The following is a 17,856-nucleotide window of genomic DNA, read 5'->3' as shown; positions in this document are numbered from 1 at the left end:
TATTACTTTATAGTCTTTATAAAAATGATGTCTCTGGGACATAAAATATGCTTTTTGTTACATTCCACATGTTGCTGGAGTAACTGGAATTGGAATTGTAGTTACATCATAGTTTTGCTTCGCTTTTTCATTCAAATAAAGTGTGCTGCAGTGAAAGGCCAGGATGCAAGGTTTATTAGAAAACTTTAGCCTTGATTTTCATCTCTGCATTTTATGCACTTGCAGTTCTTTAAATCTTATCAAATCATGGAATGATATAGTTTGGAATGGGCCTCAGGGCATCACCTGGTCCAAACACCTGCTCAGAGAAGTTAGACAGGTGTCAGCTTAGAGAACTCAGGGACCTGTTCAGTAGCGGTGTGAATATCTACAAGGATAGAGATGCCACAACCTCTCTGGGCAACCTAGTCCAATGTTTGACCACTATCATAGTGAAAAAATTTATCCTAATATATAATGAGAATTTCTCTTGTTGTGAGTTGTGTCCCTTGCCCCTGTCTCTCTGCACCTCTGAGAAGATTATAAATCACTTAGGACAGATATACAGATATACATTTTACCTACACAGAATGTTTTGCATATTCACATGCAATTAAAGTGTTTTAAATTAAATGAATTCTGTGTTCTGCCATCTGAAGTCTTCCTTTAGTTTACTTTACATTCACAATGAATGCTCATAGTGGACTTATTTTAAAAGTTTCAGTGGTTTGAGAACTTCTATTTGTTTCAGTGCTAGGATTGTTCCAAAGTTCACTGGAGTAATTAAACCCATATTTCCTTCACAATTCCTTGAGAACTAGCAAGTAAGGGACTTTTTTATGGTATTACTGGCTCATATACTTCTCTATAAGGAAATTTTGAACAAAGACTTTGAGAAAGTTTTCTAATTGTATATCCTCTTCCTTTATCATACTAGGGAGATCATTATTTTCAGTGTCATCCACGGCTTTAATATACCTGTATCGATACTAAAACAAAAGTCCAATAAAATGCATGTTTTCAAATATAGCTTATTCTAAATTAATGAGGCATAACATTGTAAATTTCAGCTTTTGCATAAAAGAATAATATGTAACATGTAGCAACACATGCACACGTTTACAGTAACTGGCACTGAGAATCTTAGCACATATGTTGCTTACTCCTATACCTACAAATGGGCTTTCAGAACTGGCACTGGGGTGGAATTCACAAGACTGACTTGGGCAAAATTGTTTCCACTACAGGGATTGGAAAGAACTAGTAACTTTAGACTGGGTTTCACAGCATGGAGGACAAATAAGGTGGGAGCGTTGAAACACATGGGCACTCTCCAGTAACATGCAAGAGATGAACAGAGACCTCCCTGGGTGGAAAAGGGCTGGAGACCTTGCCTTCTGCTTCTTGAGTGAGTGCTCTTACTATCCAGTTACAAAGCAAAAGGTGGGTGCATCCACCACTAGCTCTCTGCCAGACCCCACAGGCACCCCCAGTCCTCCCTGTTCCTGTCCAGCTGCAGCCTCCCCGCCGCCCAGCCCCAGGCCCACCTCAGACCAGCCTGGGGTCATCAGTCCCGGCCCAACGATGCGATGCTGCAGCAGTGCCAGCTCCAGCCCCGCCACAGTCCTGCACCTGTCTGGCCACGGGCCCCCCTGACACCCACCCTGGCCCCCACCTGGGCCCGGACCCAACCTGCGGGCACCCACCCAGCCCAGCCTCTGCCTGGCCTGGCCCTGCAGCAGCACCTGATGCCTCCCAGGGCTGGGGCTGCCTCAGCTGCCCCCGAGGCACTGCTCCCCTGGAGCAGTGGGACAGGCCCTGGAGGCCAGGCCTTGCCCTGCCAGGAGCACCCCGGCACTGGCCCTCGGAGCCCCCCAGCCCTGCAGCACCCCAACACACACATTTCAAAAGAAAGCTGTGGTCTAAAAGTGCCTGATCCCCAAGCGTAGTGCTGAATCCAAGTCTCTCAAAAGCACCCAAGCCCATGAGAGTGACAGTTTCCCATGTCATTGTCCCAGTTGTGGGAGCTCCCAGCTCAGACTAGTGACTGCTGTGAACCCCACTTCTTGGCGCAGGAGAAGACTGTGACCTCTATTGCGAATTCTGCTCTTGGAGCTGGACACTTAGCTTTAGGCTTTGCAACACCATCCATGATAAAGTCCTATGGCCTTGTGTTGAATCTACATATCCATGCCAAAGCTATTTTTTGATCCATCTCCTTCTGAGAAATAATTTTGTTAAAGGAAATTTTGTTAGTCCAGAGAGCTCTAGTTTCTTCTTTCTTCTTGTTGCAATAAAATCCAAAATTGAATGAGTAGGAGGCAATACCAGATGATGGAAAGGGATTTGACCACCCTTAGATTATCCAAACTACCACCATTCTTGCCTTTAGGATCCTCTGGGCGTCGAGAAAAAACAATAGTTTTTAACTGTGAAGTTAGTAATCATTAGAAAGAAACATAAGAATCTCTTTCCAGCCTATTTTCAGTGATGGAAGAAAAACAGAAGGTGAAGCAGAAAGGCCAGGAGGTGAAGGAAATAGAGAGGAGTTAGAAATGACTTTCTTTTGTATGCTACTTTCTTCAGAAAGTGATTGAACAGAATGCTGTTACTTTCATCAGAGGCACAAAAGTAAATTTCACCACATAATTTAAGAGCCAGTCAGTGAGACTTGCCAGAAGGAGAGAAGAAGAATATTTGCAGGTCCTTAAGTACTTCTGCCTGTGGTGTAAATTCCACAGCAGGATACCAGGCTGTTATTCAAACATAAAAACACAATTATTCTGACTTTATTTTATGCTGTTTCAGTGCCAGAATAGGTCCACACACTACAATTGTATTATAGTGTAGCAAGCAATACATTCCAACATGGCTTTAGACCAGGAAAATGGACATACCTTAAAATGGTAATTCTCTACTGCAGTCACTTAAACTTGCACAGACATAACCAAGTTAGCTTTAAAATAGCAAGTTTGGGTAGGCTGGCCATGTCAAAGTTTCTTAAAAGCATAAACAGTATTGATTTTGCCACCCCAACAGGAGTCCTGTGGCCAGGACTCTTCACACATAACAAGAAGAGGGTAAAGGGGAGGTGTTTTGTGCTCAGAGGTGAGGTTACCTCTCCTACTACTGACAAGATGGTGAAAAATTGGGCACAAGAACTCATGTTTCTGGGTCACCACCCTGAGTAACAGCCATCACCCTACACATCTTTATTCTTCTCTCAGCAGAAACAGAAATTCAGAAATTGCAGGGCTGCTTCAGAAGACTTCGCCAGACAGCTCAGGCACAGTAAAACAGCTATGGCCCTCGCCACTTGGGCTGTGCTACACTTTGGTGCTGTAGGTGTCTCCCGCAGATAGCACAGTGCAGATTTTTGACTGAGTTCTGTAGTATCTTTGCCAGTATACATGGATTTTAGGAAGTACCAGACGCACTCAGCAAGTATAAGGGTCGGTGAGTCTAAGAGACAACTAACACTCTGTGTATGTCAATAGCCAACATAAAGTGTTTGTGTTCTATTCTCTGTTAAAAAAGATGTCATATTTCTAACTAAACAGAAAACTGCATATGGTGCAAATCTGTCTCTCTCTGTACCAAGAATCCACAGGACTGTCTACAACCTGACTAAAACTGTGAGGGGTATTCTCAGAGGACAAAATAAAGCACCCAGCCAGCCAAGAATCTACCTAGCAGATTGGCTGGAAACGTCCAAAGGGTAATTCAGCACAGTGTCTCCATTATAGTCAGTATGGGGTGGGCATACTAAGTAACTGATGGTTTAGCCTGCTATGGCCTCTGCCATTTTAATTCCCTGCCTCAGCCCATGTACTTAAACATTAGGTTTTCTGTCGCCTCCTCATTCCATTAATCACAGTCAAAACTATGTTAAAGTAATTTTTGGTCTATTCCTTAAAATGAAAAAAACCACCTGTGCTGTGAACTTTAGTGACCATGAATCACAACAGACTTCAAACTTGCAACATCAATTACAAGCACAGCTAATTGGAGCACTGTTGGGGCTGCCTGATCTGACAGACACTCCCACCATTCATTTTACCAGCCGTGAATCATGGCGATTTCAAATGAGGGACTCACCTTCACTGAAGTACCTTGGTTCCTGAATGTTACTATGCCAGTGACATATGTTCCTATATTATCAGCTCATAAAAGAAGAGTCTGTATCTGCATAACCACTCAGGGCCTAAAGGTCTCTGAGATCTGTAGATAGGGAAAATCACCACTCCCCAAAAACTGGGGAAAAGGGAACTGAATGCTTTCCCTTCTTTCTCCTGAACGTCTCCCTTTTGAACCTTCTTTCATAAGCTTACTTTCTCACTCTATCACAGTTTGGACCAAGCAACTATAAACCATAAAATCTGGCCTTCACAAGTTATTTCCGAATTTTTCAAATCTGATCTGTGAAGGACCCATGAGGTCACCCACCTGGTTCTTGTCCTCCCTGGCAAAGACATATTGTGATCCCTGCCTTTATCAGCAATGTGCAGCATGTTGAAGATATTAAACTTACTCTCTGTACTGCAGTGTACAAAAGGTACACTTAAAGCGATACTGATATCAACACTATTACCAGTGCAACTCGTGCACTTGTATACCTTGTGACGATGTCCTTTCACTGCACAGTGAGTTTAAACATTTGGGATAAATCAGGTTGAACTAAGTGTGATTCTTTGCAAAACAGAATCAGGGAGGGGAAATATAAGATGCACAAAGCCATGGTGGTGATGAAAGCAAGTGCCAATATTGGCCTGACCGCATCATCTAATCAGAATTTAAGTATGAAAAATGTTATTAGGAAGGTCCTTTTGCAAGCAGGACAACATGCAAGAGAGTCATCAAGGAACCAGATGCTGGCAATCAAAATCTGTGGCTGAAGCCAGGCCTGGCTTGGAGATTTGCATTGTCACAGGAGCCTGGGTACTTAGCAGAAACTGTGGTAACTCAAGGACACCCACTGCGAATCACATATGTTCTGTGATGGCTGACATACAGCAGGATTTTTCCTTGAATCTTATAAGCCATTACAATGTCAAGTATTTGGAGCATCCTACTTATAGCCTGAAAATCATGGCCTGTCAAGGCCTAGGCATTACCTAAGCAATGTCCTGTAGTTTGTCATGAGATGAGTCTTCAGCATGCTTACATGGACGCTTGTTTGGACTGCCTACATCTGACACAGGTGAGCTAATTCAGAGTAGGTCTTCTGACCCGGCGGAGGTGCAGAAGCACACATTTAGTAGATTCAGGGGCTGGCATGCAAACTGCTTGTCATTGGCACCTTCTCCTCCAGGCCACGCAAAGGCCCCAGGAAAAGCAAGATGTGCTGCTCCTGGTCCTGTCCCCAAGGTCCTTCCACACACATTCCTTTTCCACAGTCGAGTCTTCTCCCAGCTATCACTGTCTTTTCCCATCTGTGCTAAAATACCTTAACAACCCTGTCACAAATTAGCCGCGTCTAAATCCTAATTGCTAAACCAATGTTTGGCCCTAAACAAATTAATCTAAAAAGTCCAAACTTAATCCAAACTAAAGTGCCAACAGGTGACTCTCTCGCACACTTCTTTCCTAACACTGACTTTTAGTAACCTGCATTTTTCTCTGATCAGACATTTTCCCTCCTGTGCAAGGCTTCTATAGGCATCAGCATAGATCAGCCAGGTATAACAAACGAAGAAAATCATTTTGGGAAGTTAGTGGGGGCTGACGGTCCACAGCTGGCTGACAGTAGTTGGAAAGCAAATTAGGTGTCCAGAGTTGTATCTGTATTCACAAATCAACTACAATTACACGCTTATGACAGCTTGGCCAGGCAGGCCAGTTAGTACCCTTAATTTCCCCTGGACAAGGTTTGAACCAGTGACTATAATGGCCAAAACAAATCACAGTTTTTCTTTTTTCAGGGAATTTCTCAGGGAAATAGCCTGACCAAGCCTCTACTTTAACCATGAATGTTTGTTTCATTTAATCCCACTTCCAGAATTAAAACATTTAGGGTCATTAGAACCCACAGTAGAATGCATCCAAAGATATAGAACTTGAAATACATAGAAAGAGGGAGAGCAGCCATCTTAAGCTTTTTGGCAAATGTTTAAAGATCCTGAAAAATACAAAATACTAAATTCTAGGGCAGAAGAGCATTCTTAGCTCTTCTTGGGCACTAGGCCAAAACAATCACGTGTATTCAGTGTGAAAGTACTCCATTACTGTTTAAAGCCCAGTTCCCATCTTAATCCAAATCCATTTACAAGAAAGTAAATTTTATCAGCGAAGGTGTAAAATCCATAATAACCCACTTAGAAAACATAACAGTTGTTAGAAGTAATGCTCACTATATACTTTGATCGATTAGCCTCCATCCTCGCCTGCCAGGCCCCCTGAACTTTTGCAATTATCAAGACGTTAACATGAAAATCACTCTCGAAGACTCTGGAGGACCTATGCATGAGAGTTATGTGAGCTGAAATGGTGGGGTCAATGCTAGCTTACTGCACATATTACTATAAAACTGTTCATTCAGTGCTGAACTGAGATGAGCAGAGGTGAACTATTTGTAAAGTATTAAATCATACAACAATACCAACAACTGTTAATATAGTAATTTGTGAGGAAATTAAGATTTTCTTAAAAAGATGAATAATAGTAGCCAAATCTGGAGAGATTTTTTAAATCCCATTGGTTACCAAAACAGACCTATATACCTGAATGTATATGGCTTATTTGCATATAAGCTTGACAGTTTTTTCCAGTTCAGTCAGTTGGCATCATGTCTTCCCCTAGAAGTTTTATCTGGGTGATACCATCAGATCACCATGGCTAGAGCACTTCTTATCTTCAGCCAACCAAACAGCATTTAAGTATTCTAATAAAATGCAAATGTCCTATTGACTTAGAGTGTGTTTACCCTGCAGAGAGTAGAGAGGTCCCTGAGGGGTCCTGCCTGCTCTTGCCCTGCCTCTGGGAGCTCCCAGGAGCACCGTGCAGAAAGACCTGCTTCCCCTGGGTCTCAAAGCTGTACAGCTGGGACCGTATGCCAGCACATCCAAGCAACTCTACCCTGCACAAACACAGCTTTTACACCTTCCAGACCCATTCAGGAAACACTGCACATAGAGATGTTTAGTAGTGTGCACTAACTGCTTTGGGTTTCTAGGTTAATTTGGGTTTCTGAGGTTTTTCTTTGGGTTCACTGGGGTCTCAGCTGCACTCCACTGAACAGGATAGATATCCTTGCACTCAGAAAGGCCATGCATTGTCTAGGCAGGTCTTCAGTATGTCCTACAACTGAACAGCAATCTACTTATAGCCATATTCTGAAAAGTACTATTATTGCACTATCACAGGCCAGGGATATATATTCACAAAAGGGTAAATTGGCATATAGGCTGTCATAGGCACAACTGAGTTTCACTTTTAATCTTCTAAAACCTGTTCCTCATACGAAATGGATTCAGATCTATATCTGTTCAGTATTTCTACTCACAATCAAGTACATAGTATTTTGCCAGAGAATTTTCTTTGCAAATCTGACAAAAAGCTCACAGACCATTTTCCATGCATAAAAAGAACATAGGTACAGTTTTTCCACTGATAATGTAAACATATCCTTTTGTGAATTCAGCCTTTGAATACTTTGATAGGCAGATAAATAAGGACTTGTACTACAGGCTCTTATTCCCATGTGGGTGGTATTTTCTGTAGTGCCATTACCACCTGCATAAATAGCAACACTACTGCTGGTGTAATTTAGACTGCTGTGGCTGTATACGTTCAAAGTACAATTGGATAGTTCTTGTTGTTCACCTATAAAAAAGATAATGGCAGTCACCTGGCATTTGGTAAATAGATTCAGCAACCTCAGTGCTGAACATCTCCCTAATTTGCCACAAATAAAGAACACTGCATAAAACCTTGCATTCCATGTGAAGCATCTTGTAATTGACAGCAGAAGGGGGAATAGAGCATATTCACAAGCCAATGTACTTTATCTGAAAATATCCACTAACAATTTTTATTGTATAAGCTTTGGGGTTGGAACAAGAGTGTTTCTATAGCACTGTGTTTCTCTGATGAAATTAGAGAATAATGTGCCCTATCAAATATATTTGATCCAGAATAAAAAGTATATTTATAGTACTTTAGCATTCCTTAGGCTAAATACCCACCAGGAAAGTAGAAATTTGTTTTGGCTTGGTTTGGCGGGTGTCCTTTGTTGCATAATTAATGGTCTATACTCTCATGGAAATATTTATAAGGAATATCATTCCAGAACAACAAATGCTGTAGCCCATAAACATGAGCACTGAAGACTTTGAAGGAAAATATGTATTTTTATTTAGAGGTATATTCTTAAAAGGAGTCATGTGATGTTTCATGAAGGTCCACATGAATAGAGAGATACATCTATATCAGTGAACAGTGATACAATTAACAGTATCACAGTGGTCAGTAGTATGTAATGCTCTGTTTGTCATTAAGGATGGGAATTGTTCTGATATTCCTATTCTCCCCTCACATCCTATTAAGGGCAGCAAACTCTTTATATCCTAAAAGCATTAAGAGCAGCTAACTCATTAGGGGAACTTACTTGTAGTCATATATTAAGAATATTCAATCTTATAATATTATGGGATGTGTTTACATCATATGTCATCTCTCAACTTCCATTTCTCCCTCATTTTTAAAGTTTATCAAGTTATCACCTTAGACAGTCATGTTTTCTTATGAGGTAATTCCTTTCCTGATGTTTTTTCCTCCCCTAAGTAATGTCAAAGATCTGGGAAATAATTCCAGTGTGCTGTTGAAAAGTGTCATTTGCTTCTGACATCAAATACTATTTTTTGACTTTGGTTTAGCAAAATATGTCAATTTTTCACTGTTATGACCAAATAAATTTCCCCAAAAGTGACCTATTAACTGATTGCACTCTTCAAGTCTTCATGTCACTTTAATACTTAAAATTAAGGAGCTTGATTGCCATCTCTTCATCATACTTATGAGTTTACTGAACTTATTAAAAATATATTCAAACTGATCTAACTTTAAAAGTGATTAAAGCAGTTTCACACAAGGAGAAAGGCACTTGAAACATCAGTTCTGCCTGTGTGCTTACATCTACCATGATTAAGTGCGTTTATAATTCATCATTTTCGTTATTTAACAGCAACCCATTTTCTCCTTCTTAGAACTGCAACTTTTAGATTTACAATATTTTCAGTATTAATTGCAAAGATAAATCTGGTTTGGATTTAGTAAAATTCAATTTATCAAAGGACAAATAGAAACAGGAGCTTTTCCATTCACTTTAGTGGATTGAGTTGGACCCTATGACCTTTTCAGGTAGAAATAAAGAGGCAAAACCTGTATTTCTTCTTTTAGCTATCCCTAGACATGAATTACATGTGACATAACAATTTAGTATTACAATATTGTAAATACCTACTGTGACTCTTTCTCTTATATTATTTACACATGCTAGAGCTGGAACACAAAATATTTCATTCAAGTACCTACTTTAGTATAATGTTCTGCATATGCAATCTGCAATAAAAACTGACAAACAGATTTGCCTAAGACAGATTATCTCTTTTTTTCTGCCATTGTCTAGTTACATTAGTCATTATCTCATGTTGTTGCTTAAAAAGCACTTACTTACAGAAATATTTGCAGTTGTTCCCAGAAAAGACAAGCTTCCACCAGTGACACGTTTTGGTTATCCAGCTCTGGTCTAAATATCTGCTCTTTTTCATAGGTATCAAATCCTCTATTACTATGAGAAGTAAGACATTTCTACAATAATACCAAAATTCTTCAAATGGAATGATAAATACGTTACTGCATGTATCTCTGTGTATGTGCATTTAAGAAGATAAAATCCTGGACATTTTTCCTTTCTGCATCTAAATGAATCCCCACAATTTCCTTTGGAAAGCAAGAAGGTCAAAATGAACTTGTTCTGTTGTTTCCCAAGGATTAGCACTAGTTCATCTGTTACAAATATAGACATACGTTGTATTCTAATTTCTATGTTTTTCTTCTCTGAATACATACTTGCATATGTCCTTTTTTAGCAAGTATAACTAGACCAGTGCTTGAATTCTGCATATACCATATGAACTGCACTTGGTAAAGAGAAATTGTATTGGCTTAGAGACCCTTGTAAGCAGTGCCCCTCATGCACAGTGGATTTCTCCATTATCTTATATACTTCTTCATTAATTTATATACTCCAGTCAGATGAGCAGCCTTTGGTTCCCACAGTGTTACCCTTAGGTAACATTATATGATTCTTATAGTGGTTCTCACCCGACCCTGTTACTAGATTAGACTTTTCTCAGACTTTTCTCAGTCTACCTCCAACTACACAACAGCATTCACCAGGTCTAATGTTTTCCAGGGTAACTCCTTAGAGACCTGATTTCTCCGTGTAGGAGAAAGCCAACAGTAGTGTATTGATCCCATGCTTAGAGATCCTTCCTTTTATTTCAGTGAGTGTTTGAAGCCCCTAATAAGGTGTTATTCCATTAAGTTCAGCAATGCAGCTAAAGAATTTAGTAGTTCCAGTTCTCTAACTACTGTGTGCCAGGAATCAATGAAGTTCAGTTTTCATTAGGGGTACTGGAAAACACATAGCAATTATCCAGCTATGGAGTTTAGGCATCTCGGTCACTAGGTCTACAGCCACACCAGTAAATTAACCAAGCAAAGCCCATACATGTGAACAATTAGCAATGCAAGTTGCAGAATGGATCCAGCAAAAGATGCAGGTCAGAGACAAAGGCTTACAAAGACAATAGTAGTGGAAGAGAGGCTGGCCATGAGCATATATACACCAAGTGACAAGCAGAGAGGCTGAAAGAGAGTGTGAAATCTGTAACAAATCAAGTCAATTTTGTGCTACTTTTGAGCTAGGCAGGCCTTTATTACCTTAGTCCTGGCATCATCTTAAATACAGCCATACTGTTCTTGGGGATGGCATCTTCTCATGACACAGCACTATAGTGACTGCTCTATACAAACATGGGTACCGCTGTGCTATGTGATATTACACATTTTTGTCGTGCCTTGTGACATGTAGCCTGGAGGAAGCTGATTCAGGCAGTATTATAGGAAAATAAAACGTCGACAAAGTGAGGATAAAGTCCATTTTAAAATCCAGAATCACTTTCTTGAAAGACTGGGCAAGAATCCAAGAACACATAGCTCCAGTACCTTCTGAATATATTTAGAGAAATCCTGTTTAATCCCATGTCAATGTGAAGCAGGAACTGTTAGAAGTAAAGAGGCAGTTAGGGAGGAGGGAGAAGGAGAAACAAGACTTCAGAGTCTAGCATGCGGTAAAGTGCATATGGGCTTTCCCTCAGTATCATACCCTGGGGTGGTGCTTGGGAAAATGCTTGTTGGCATTTCATTTTGACTGCCTTTTAGTTATATTCCACTTCGTATAGAATAAATACCCTTAAAATGCACAAATACACAAAGCTGCCAGCAATTATTTGTGTGGACACAGGCATGGATTGGAACAATCCAGAAGAGAATTGGAAATAAATTTATTAGCTATGATCCCCTACAGCAAGATTTACAAAAATATAGGTTAGCTAAGGCATAATTTACAACATTTATTACTCAAGAAACCCAAGCTAATCCATGTTTCTGTTTATCATCTGGTCTAAATAATTCAATATGAACTACCCCAAAGGTATATAAAATTTATGTTTTAATTTGAAGCTCCTTTATCCATTAAAAAAACCCCCAACAAACAGCTCTTCTATGTTGACTTGGATAACCAGACCAGTTTTCAAAAAAGTGATTGATGTATGCCTGCTTTTATAGTATAGTTTTGTAGTATAGTATATCTACTAAAAGGTTTTTTGCTATTTTTCTGGAAAGTATATCGCTATATGTATAACTCGACACAGAAATTTATGGATAATTGTCTTTTACTGTAAATCATCATGATTCACTTATTTTTAATATAATTTCATAGAATGTTAATGGCAATATAGCCTTACTGCTAACTTAGTTATTTAATAAAGGTAATAGGTATTAAAGGCATTTGATTCACCACACAGACCATGCATCAAGAAAAAGCAGAGAAATACAATCAATAAAAGTGATAACCCCCCAAGAAGAATGTTAATATTACCACTACATACTACAAACTAAGAATGTTGTGTTAACAGATATTCAAGTCAATTCAAGATTACAGTAGGAGTGAGTGCCTTCTTCCACCATGGAGTTTTTGCATAGTCACAGGCTAGACAATGGAAAATATAGTGAATGGAAGTCATTCAGGAATAGACTGGCTTGAGCATCAGGATGAAGACTGTGTGTTACATAAACATGAAGATAGATGACATCAGCTGGAAATAACCTGGAAATAAAAGATCGATGTATAGAAATCCAATTAATTGCAAAAAATAAGGAATGAGAATTAAACAGCCTCACTGTGTACTTATTTAGAAAGTCTCGTTAGCATTGCATGTTTAAGCTCTGTGATAATGAAGTCAAGCACAGCATTTTAACCATTTATCTAGAGATCTAGCCATCATCAGAAGAAAAAGATAAGTATACATAATGCAACATTCAGATGCATATTATTGGATGATGAAGAAACCCAGACACGCAAAAAAAGGAGAAGAAAAAGCAATTCAGAAGTATTTTATTACTAGTGCTTTTAAAAGACCGTCAAAGCAAATGGACACAGAGGTAAAAAAAAAAAAACAACAAAAAATTGATGTGGAGCTGATATCTAGGTTGCTATAGGAAAGGTTTTTGAGATCACTCAATATTATGTTTAGGAAGAAAGAACCCAAAAGACTTCTCATCAAATACAAAAATCAAGGAAGAAAGGGAAGAAAAAGAAAGGCAGGCTGAGCTGGCAATTAACCCGGGAAGATAAAATATTGGAAAATGTAAAGAGTGGCACCCAACTGGAGACTACAGCCATCTAAATACAGATGTTACATCTAAGTTAGGTGTCTAGGCTACCAATATAGTCAGTGAAATGTATTCAGCTCACTCTAAATTAGGTATTTACAACTCAGCAGCTATAAAGATCTCTAAAATTAGAATGACTGTATTACTAGATTTATATTGGCAGAATAGACATATAGGTGAACTTATCACCCAGATACCTACATTTAGGAACTGAATTCCAACTGAAACCTTTTGGAAAGAATTGTGTCTTATATTATAGGCTAGATATGAGTTGGGATAGCTATGACCCAGACGTGGGCCCAAAATAAAGGTGAAAAGAAGACATGCATTTAAATTGATTCAGTACTAAAAGCTCATAAGTTAGTTTAATGTACAAGACAATAAGGCAGGTGTTTCTGCATCAGACATACAAGACTTGAATATTTGTATCTGTGTGTGTATGTGTATATACATACATGCACTGAATTAGCAGTCATCTAAACCTCAGGAATTTCCATTAATGAAATGCAACAAATATTAAGTGAATTTGCTAGAATTTATCCTTCAGGTTGGGCCATCTGTAGTAACTGAGCTAATTGTATGCTTTTAAGAGATTCTGATGACCAAGAGCCAGCAACAACTTAGATAAACACAGAAGCATAAATGCTTGTGTCCTTTGATGGACACTGACGCTTTGATGCATCATTGTAAAATGTCATAGCAGAAGATGATCTACCAGAGAGTGATTTCATATTTTTTGTGAGAAAATCCTCAGCTGGTTGAGTTGTAAAAGCAGTATTCATAAATATGTTCTAAATGTTTTTATCAGAAAAACATCTGAGCATTGCTCTGCTTTGCCATCTGGACTGTGAAGAGTTTTCACACATACTCTGTACAAGATAAGAGAACCTAGTGCTTTAAAAATAATTCTAGTGAGATGTGTGTGCTTAGAAAAGTGTGAATGCTTTTATTTTATATCTCTTATAAATGAAGTATATGTTCTCATGGTTTCTTAATTCTCCTCTGTCTTTGTTCCAGTTGTCATTTCTGTTACACACAAGAACTATCCAACCTGGAAATTAGACGGAAAGTCTGACACCTCCAAACATAAAACCATGTGGATGTTTTCCAATGATGATTGAAAGTCAGGAGTGTTTGTACACAGTAAGTGTATTCAGATTATATTGAGCAAACTGATAGTCATGGAGAGGCATATTTTCTTAGAATATTTTCTTTTAAATTTTCTATCATTTTAATGTAAAATATTGGAGATTGAGATAACTCCCTGAGGACGTCATGGGTTTAGTTCTTCTCAAACTATAGATATAGTCATCATTTTAAACTACTAAATTTTCTCTCATTCCCCTCCTTCCCTTAATCCTTATCCCAGTGCATCCAGTACAAAACAGAGCCAAAGGCTGCCAGGGGGGTCTTTTGGGCTACAGTTATCTTACCCTGTTGCACTTCTCCCATCCCCTCTCTCTGTCCCTCCACACAGCTTATCCCTTCAAGAAACCTCCAAGGCACCCTAAGCACACTCCACCTGGTGCACTGAGAAGCAATAGGCCTAAGTGTAATAACACTAAGCACTTCACTATGCACCTCCACATCTAGTCTGAAAGACCCTTACCTGGGAGAGCCTCTTCTGAAGCAGCTCAAAGCTTCATGTGGGATCTCTACCTACATTCCCCCAGCAAAACGAATCTCTTGCAGTTCTCAACAGCTCAGGCAGCCCCTACATCCCCCTTCTTCAAAACAGATCCTCCTATCCCAAAGGAAACTTTCCATGCCTGCATGGTAGATCTTATTTAGGTCTAGCAAAGACATTTGAATCCCAGCACCTGAGTGCTTCTTCTTTTTTTTTTTTTTTTTTTGCCAGCTACTCTCCTGAGTCTTTAGGTCCCATCTGTTTTGCTACATGGAGGGATTTCTGTCAGTTATTATATCCTACCCTACCCTACCATACCGTTGTAGGCTTTCAGTGCAAAGAACAGTTGCTGAATACCTAGCACACTGATCCAGCTGGGACTTACTTTCAGTTTAGATAAGCTACTGGTTTATCAGTGCCTATTACTATCCACTGTCACACCAGCAAATCTGTTAAAATGTGTAGTAAAAGCATTTCATCAGCTTCTCAAAGAAGGCTGGGGAAGGTGGTTTGTCAGAAGACATTTCCAGCAGCAGGCCCAGGTTTCCTACAAAGATTTTTAAGTCACCATCCCCAAGGTGTCTAGCAGGTAGGTCTTTCCTCCTTCTAAAACAAGTCTGCTGCTCATTTTCGGTCCCTGCTTCTCCAGGCACATGCTGGTTATGAATCAGTACTCTTTATGTATAGGTGTTTGAATTTTGCCTGTGTGCCATCTTTCCCTAACTAACAACATGCCAAGGCTGTGACATAGAGGGAAATCTCAGTGGGTTTCATCCAAAAATACTTAGAGGGATTCCAGGTGGCCCCACTGAGGAAGGGGCAGTTTGTGTGTCAGCCTTTGTGGTGAGTGCCTATGGCCTGGCTCTGGTGCATGTATCTGAAAATACGTGGAGTTAATTAATGTGTTCCATCCACAGTAAGGCAGCTTACTTTGTATGCAAATATTTATTCTTGTTTTTCAGTCATCTAGTGGTGCAAGAAGACTCTAAGATTAAGTCTTTTGAAGTAGGAGTTTGGAGGGAGTGAAGAGAGAGGAGACTATATCCTCTGAGCCAGGCAGGAACATAGGTGGCTAATTCTTTATGGCTCTACCTATCATATCAGTGTCTCTTCAAATAGGGCAACACATGGCCCTTCCTGAATAAGGACAGAGGCCAAACCCAGGACCATCACAGGGTTGCTTGTCCAGGATGCTTGTGCTTTAGTGGAGCTGGTACAGCTTTCAGCAGAGACTGAGGTGTGCTACAGTGATCCTCATGATTTTTTGTGTGCTAGCATGACCACAACCTTACTAGGAGCCAATGAACCCAATGATATTCGAGCTGCCCTGAAAGTGCACTCAATGGCTACTTGACAGAATTTGAGAATTGATTCACACAGAGAGTTCAGCATAAGCATCAGAGTATAGGTACAAGGGCACCATGGCATTTGCTGTTGCAAGGATGCATGCAGGTGGTGCCTTCACACTGTGGAAACTGATATTTTGTGCGGCAGACATGATCCTGCTTGCGTTAGGAGGTATATGCCAGACATCCAAACACACAGATGCCAGTGTGGCTGACAGTGTGCATCAGCTGCCCCTGGCGAACTGTGATGGCCTTGATGAGGTCTCTTTAACAACTATAACAATCCTGGGCCCTCTGCAGTGTAGGAGTGCATATTGCATTTATGACCCCAGGAATGTGCATCCCATCTGTGGTCCCATTCCTGCCTTCTGAACACCCACACAATTCTTTGGATACTATGGATGCTATTGAGGGTAAATCAGTTGGACTATGCCTCAAAGACCTTCACAACAACTGTATTTATAGCTGGATTTGACATGACAACTATCCACATGAGATTGCCATGGCCAGCTTCCAGAAACTGATGAATGCTCATTCTTGAGCTATTATAGAGGCCTGGAAATGGGAGCCTGGCTAAAATAATTGCTTGTCAAAAATGAGTCACTTAGAGAAGCACAGCACCAACCGTGTGTTAGGAGGGAACAGGATTCATTATCACGGTCCTGCTATCCACAAGGAGTGCCTCACTTGAGAACAGTCAATATGGCTTCTGTAAGGTCTAAGAAGGGGTCAACAAGCACGTGGGTAAAGGGGATGCAATTGACCTACCTGGATATCCAAAAGGTTTCTGACAAAGTCTTTCATCAAGGACTTATAAAGAAACTAAGCATGCATAGAAAACTAAACTGCATACAGAACTGGAAACAGGAATAATAGTCATTTCATGCTCAGTGCAGTCACTAGTCAAATTATGCATAGATTTGTGCTGGAACTTATTCTGTTTAACATGCTCAAAAATCACATAGAAAATAGGATAAGCAGTGAGATAACAAAGTTTGCAGATAATACACAGCTATCTAAGGTACGAAGGACAACAACTAACCGTGAAGAATTTTTTTTTTATCTTCTATGGGACCAAGTAACTGGACAATAAATTGATAGTGTAGATATTCAGTGTAGATAAATGTAAAGTAATGCACATGGGGGAAGCCAATCTTAGCTTCACACAAAAAGTTATGAGCTCTGAGCTGACCATTACCACTTGGGAGCAAGACTTCATGTTATAATACATAGGTCCATAAAAACCATCAGCTCAGTGCTCTGTTGTAGTTGAAAGAGCAAAACAAACATTAGGAATTATCAGAAAGGGGATAGAGAACAAAACAGAAAATATCATGCTGCAGTATAAATCCATGCTTTGCCCACACTGTGTGTTCAGTTCTGTTCTCCTCATCCGCAAAAGGACATATAAGGACATAGGTTCACAGAAGGCCAACAAGGATAATCAAAAGCATGGAAGAGCTTCAACAGGAGGAATAACTGAGTTAGCTGGGACTCTTCACACTGGAAAAGAGACATCTTAAGGGCATACACTAAAGGTCTACAAAATCCTTAGCAGCATAAAGAAGATGGGTAGAGACCAATTCCTTATTGTCTCTTCCAGTGCAAGAACTAATGACCAACAAACAAAGCTACTGAGAGCTAGGTTCAAAACCAGCAAAAGAAGATGCTTCTTCATGCAGTGAGTCATAGACCTGTCCTTGCTATTGTGGCTGCAAAAAACATACATGAATTCAAGATGAAACCAGACAAGCACTGGATAGACAGGCAAACACCAGACAAACCCTACATAGAGGGTTACTAAAAAGACAAACTGCAAAAAAAATCTCAGAAAGTGACCTGCAGTGGTCTGAGCAGTCAGAGCTGAAGAGTATTGGGGAAGTATCCTGTGTGTGGTCTGAACCAATACAGCCTCTCTTTTGGTCATATGCTTGCCCTTAGCTCCCA

Source organism: Apteryx mantelli, chromosome 2, assembly GCF_036417845.1.
Source record: "Apteryx mantelli isolate bAptMan1 chromosome 2, bAptMan1.hap1, whole genome shotgun sequence".
NCBI classification, from domain to species: Eukaryota; Metazoa; Chordata; class Aves; order Apterygiformes; family Apterygidae; genus Apteryx; species Apteryx mantelli.
This window is presented reverse-complemented; position numbering follows the sequence as displayed.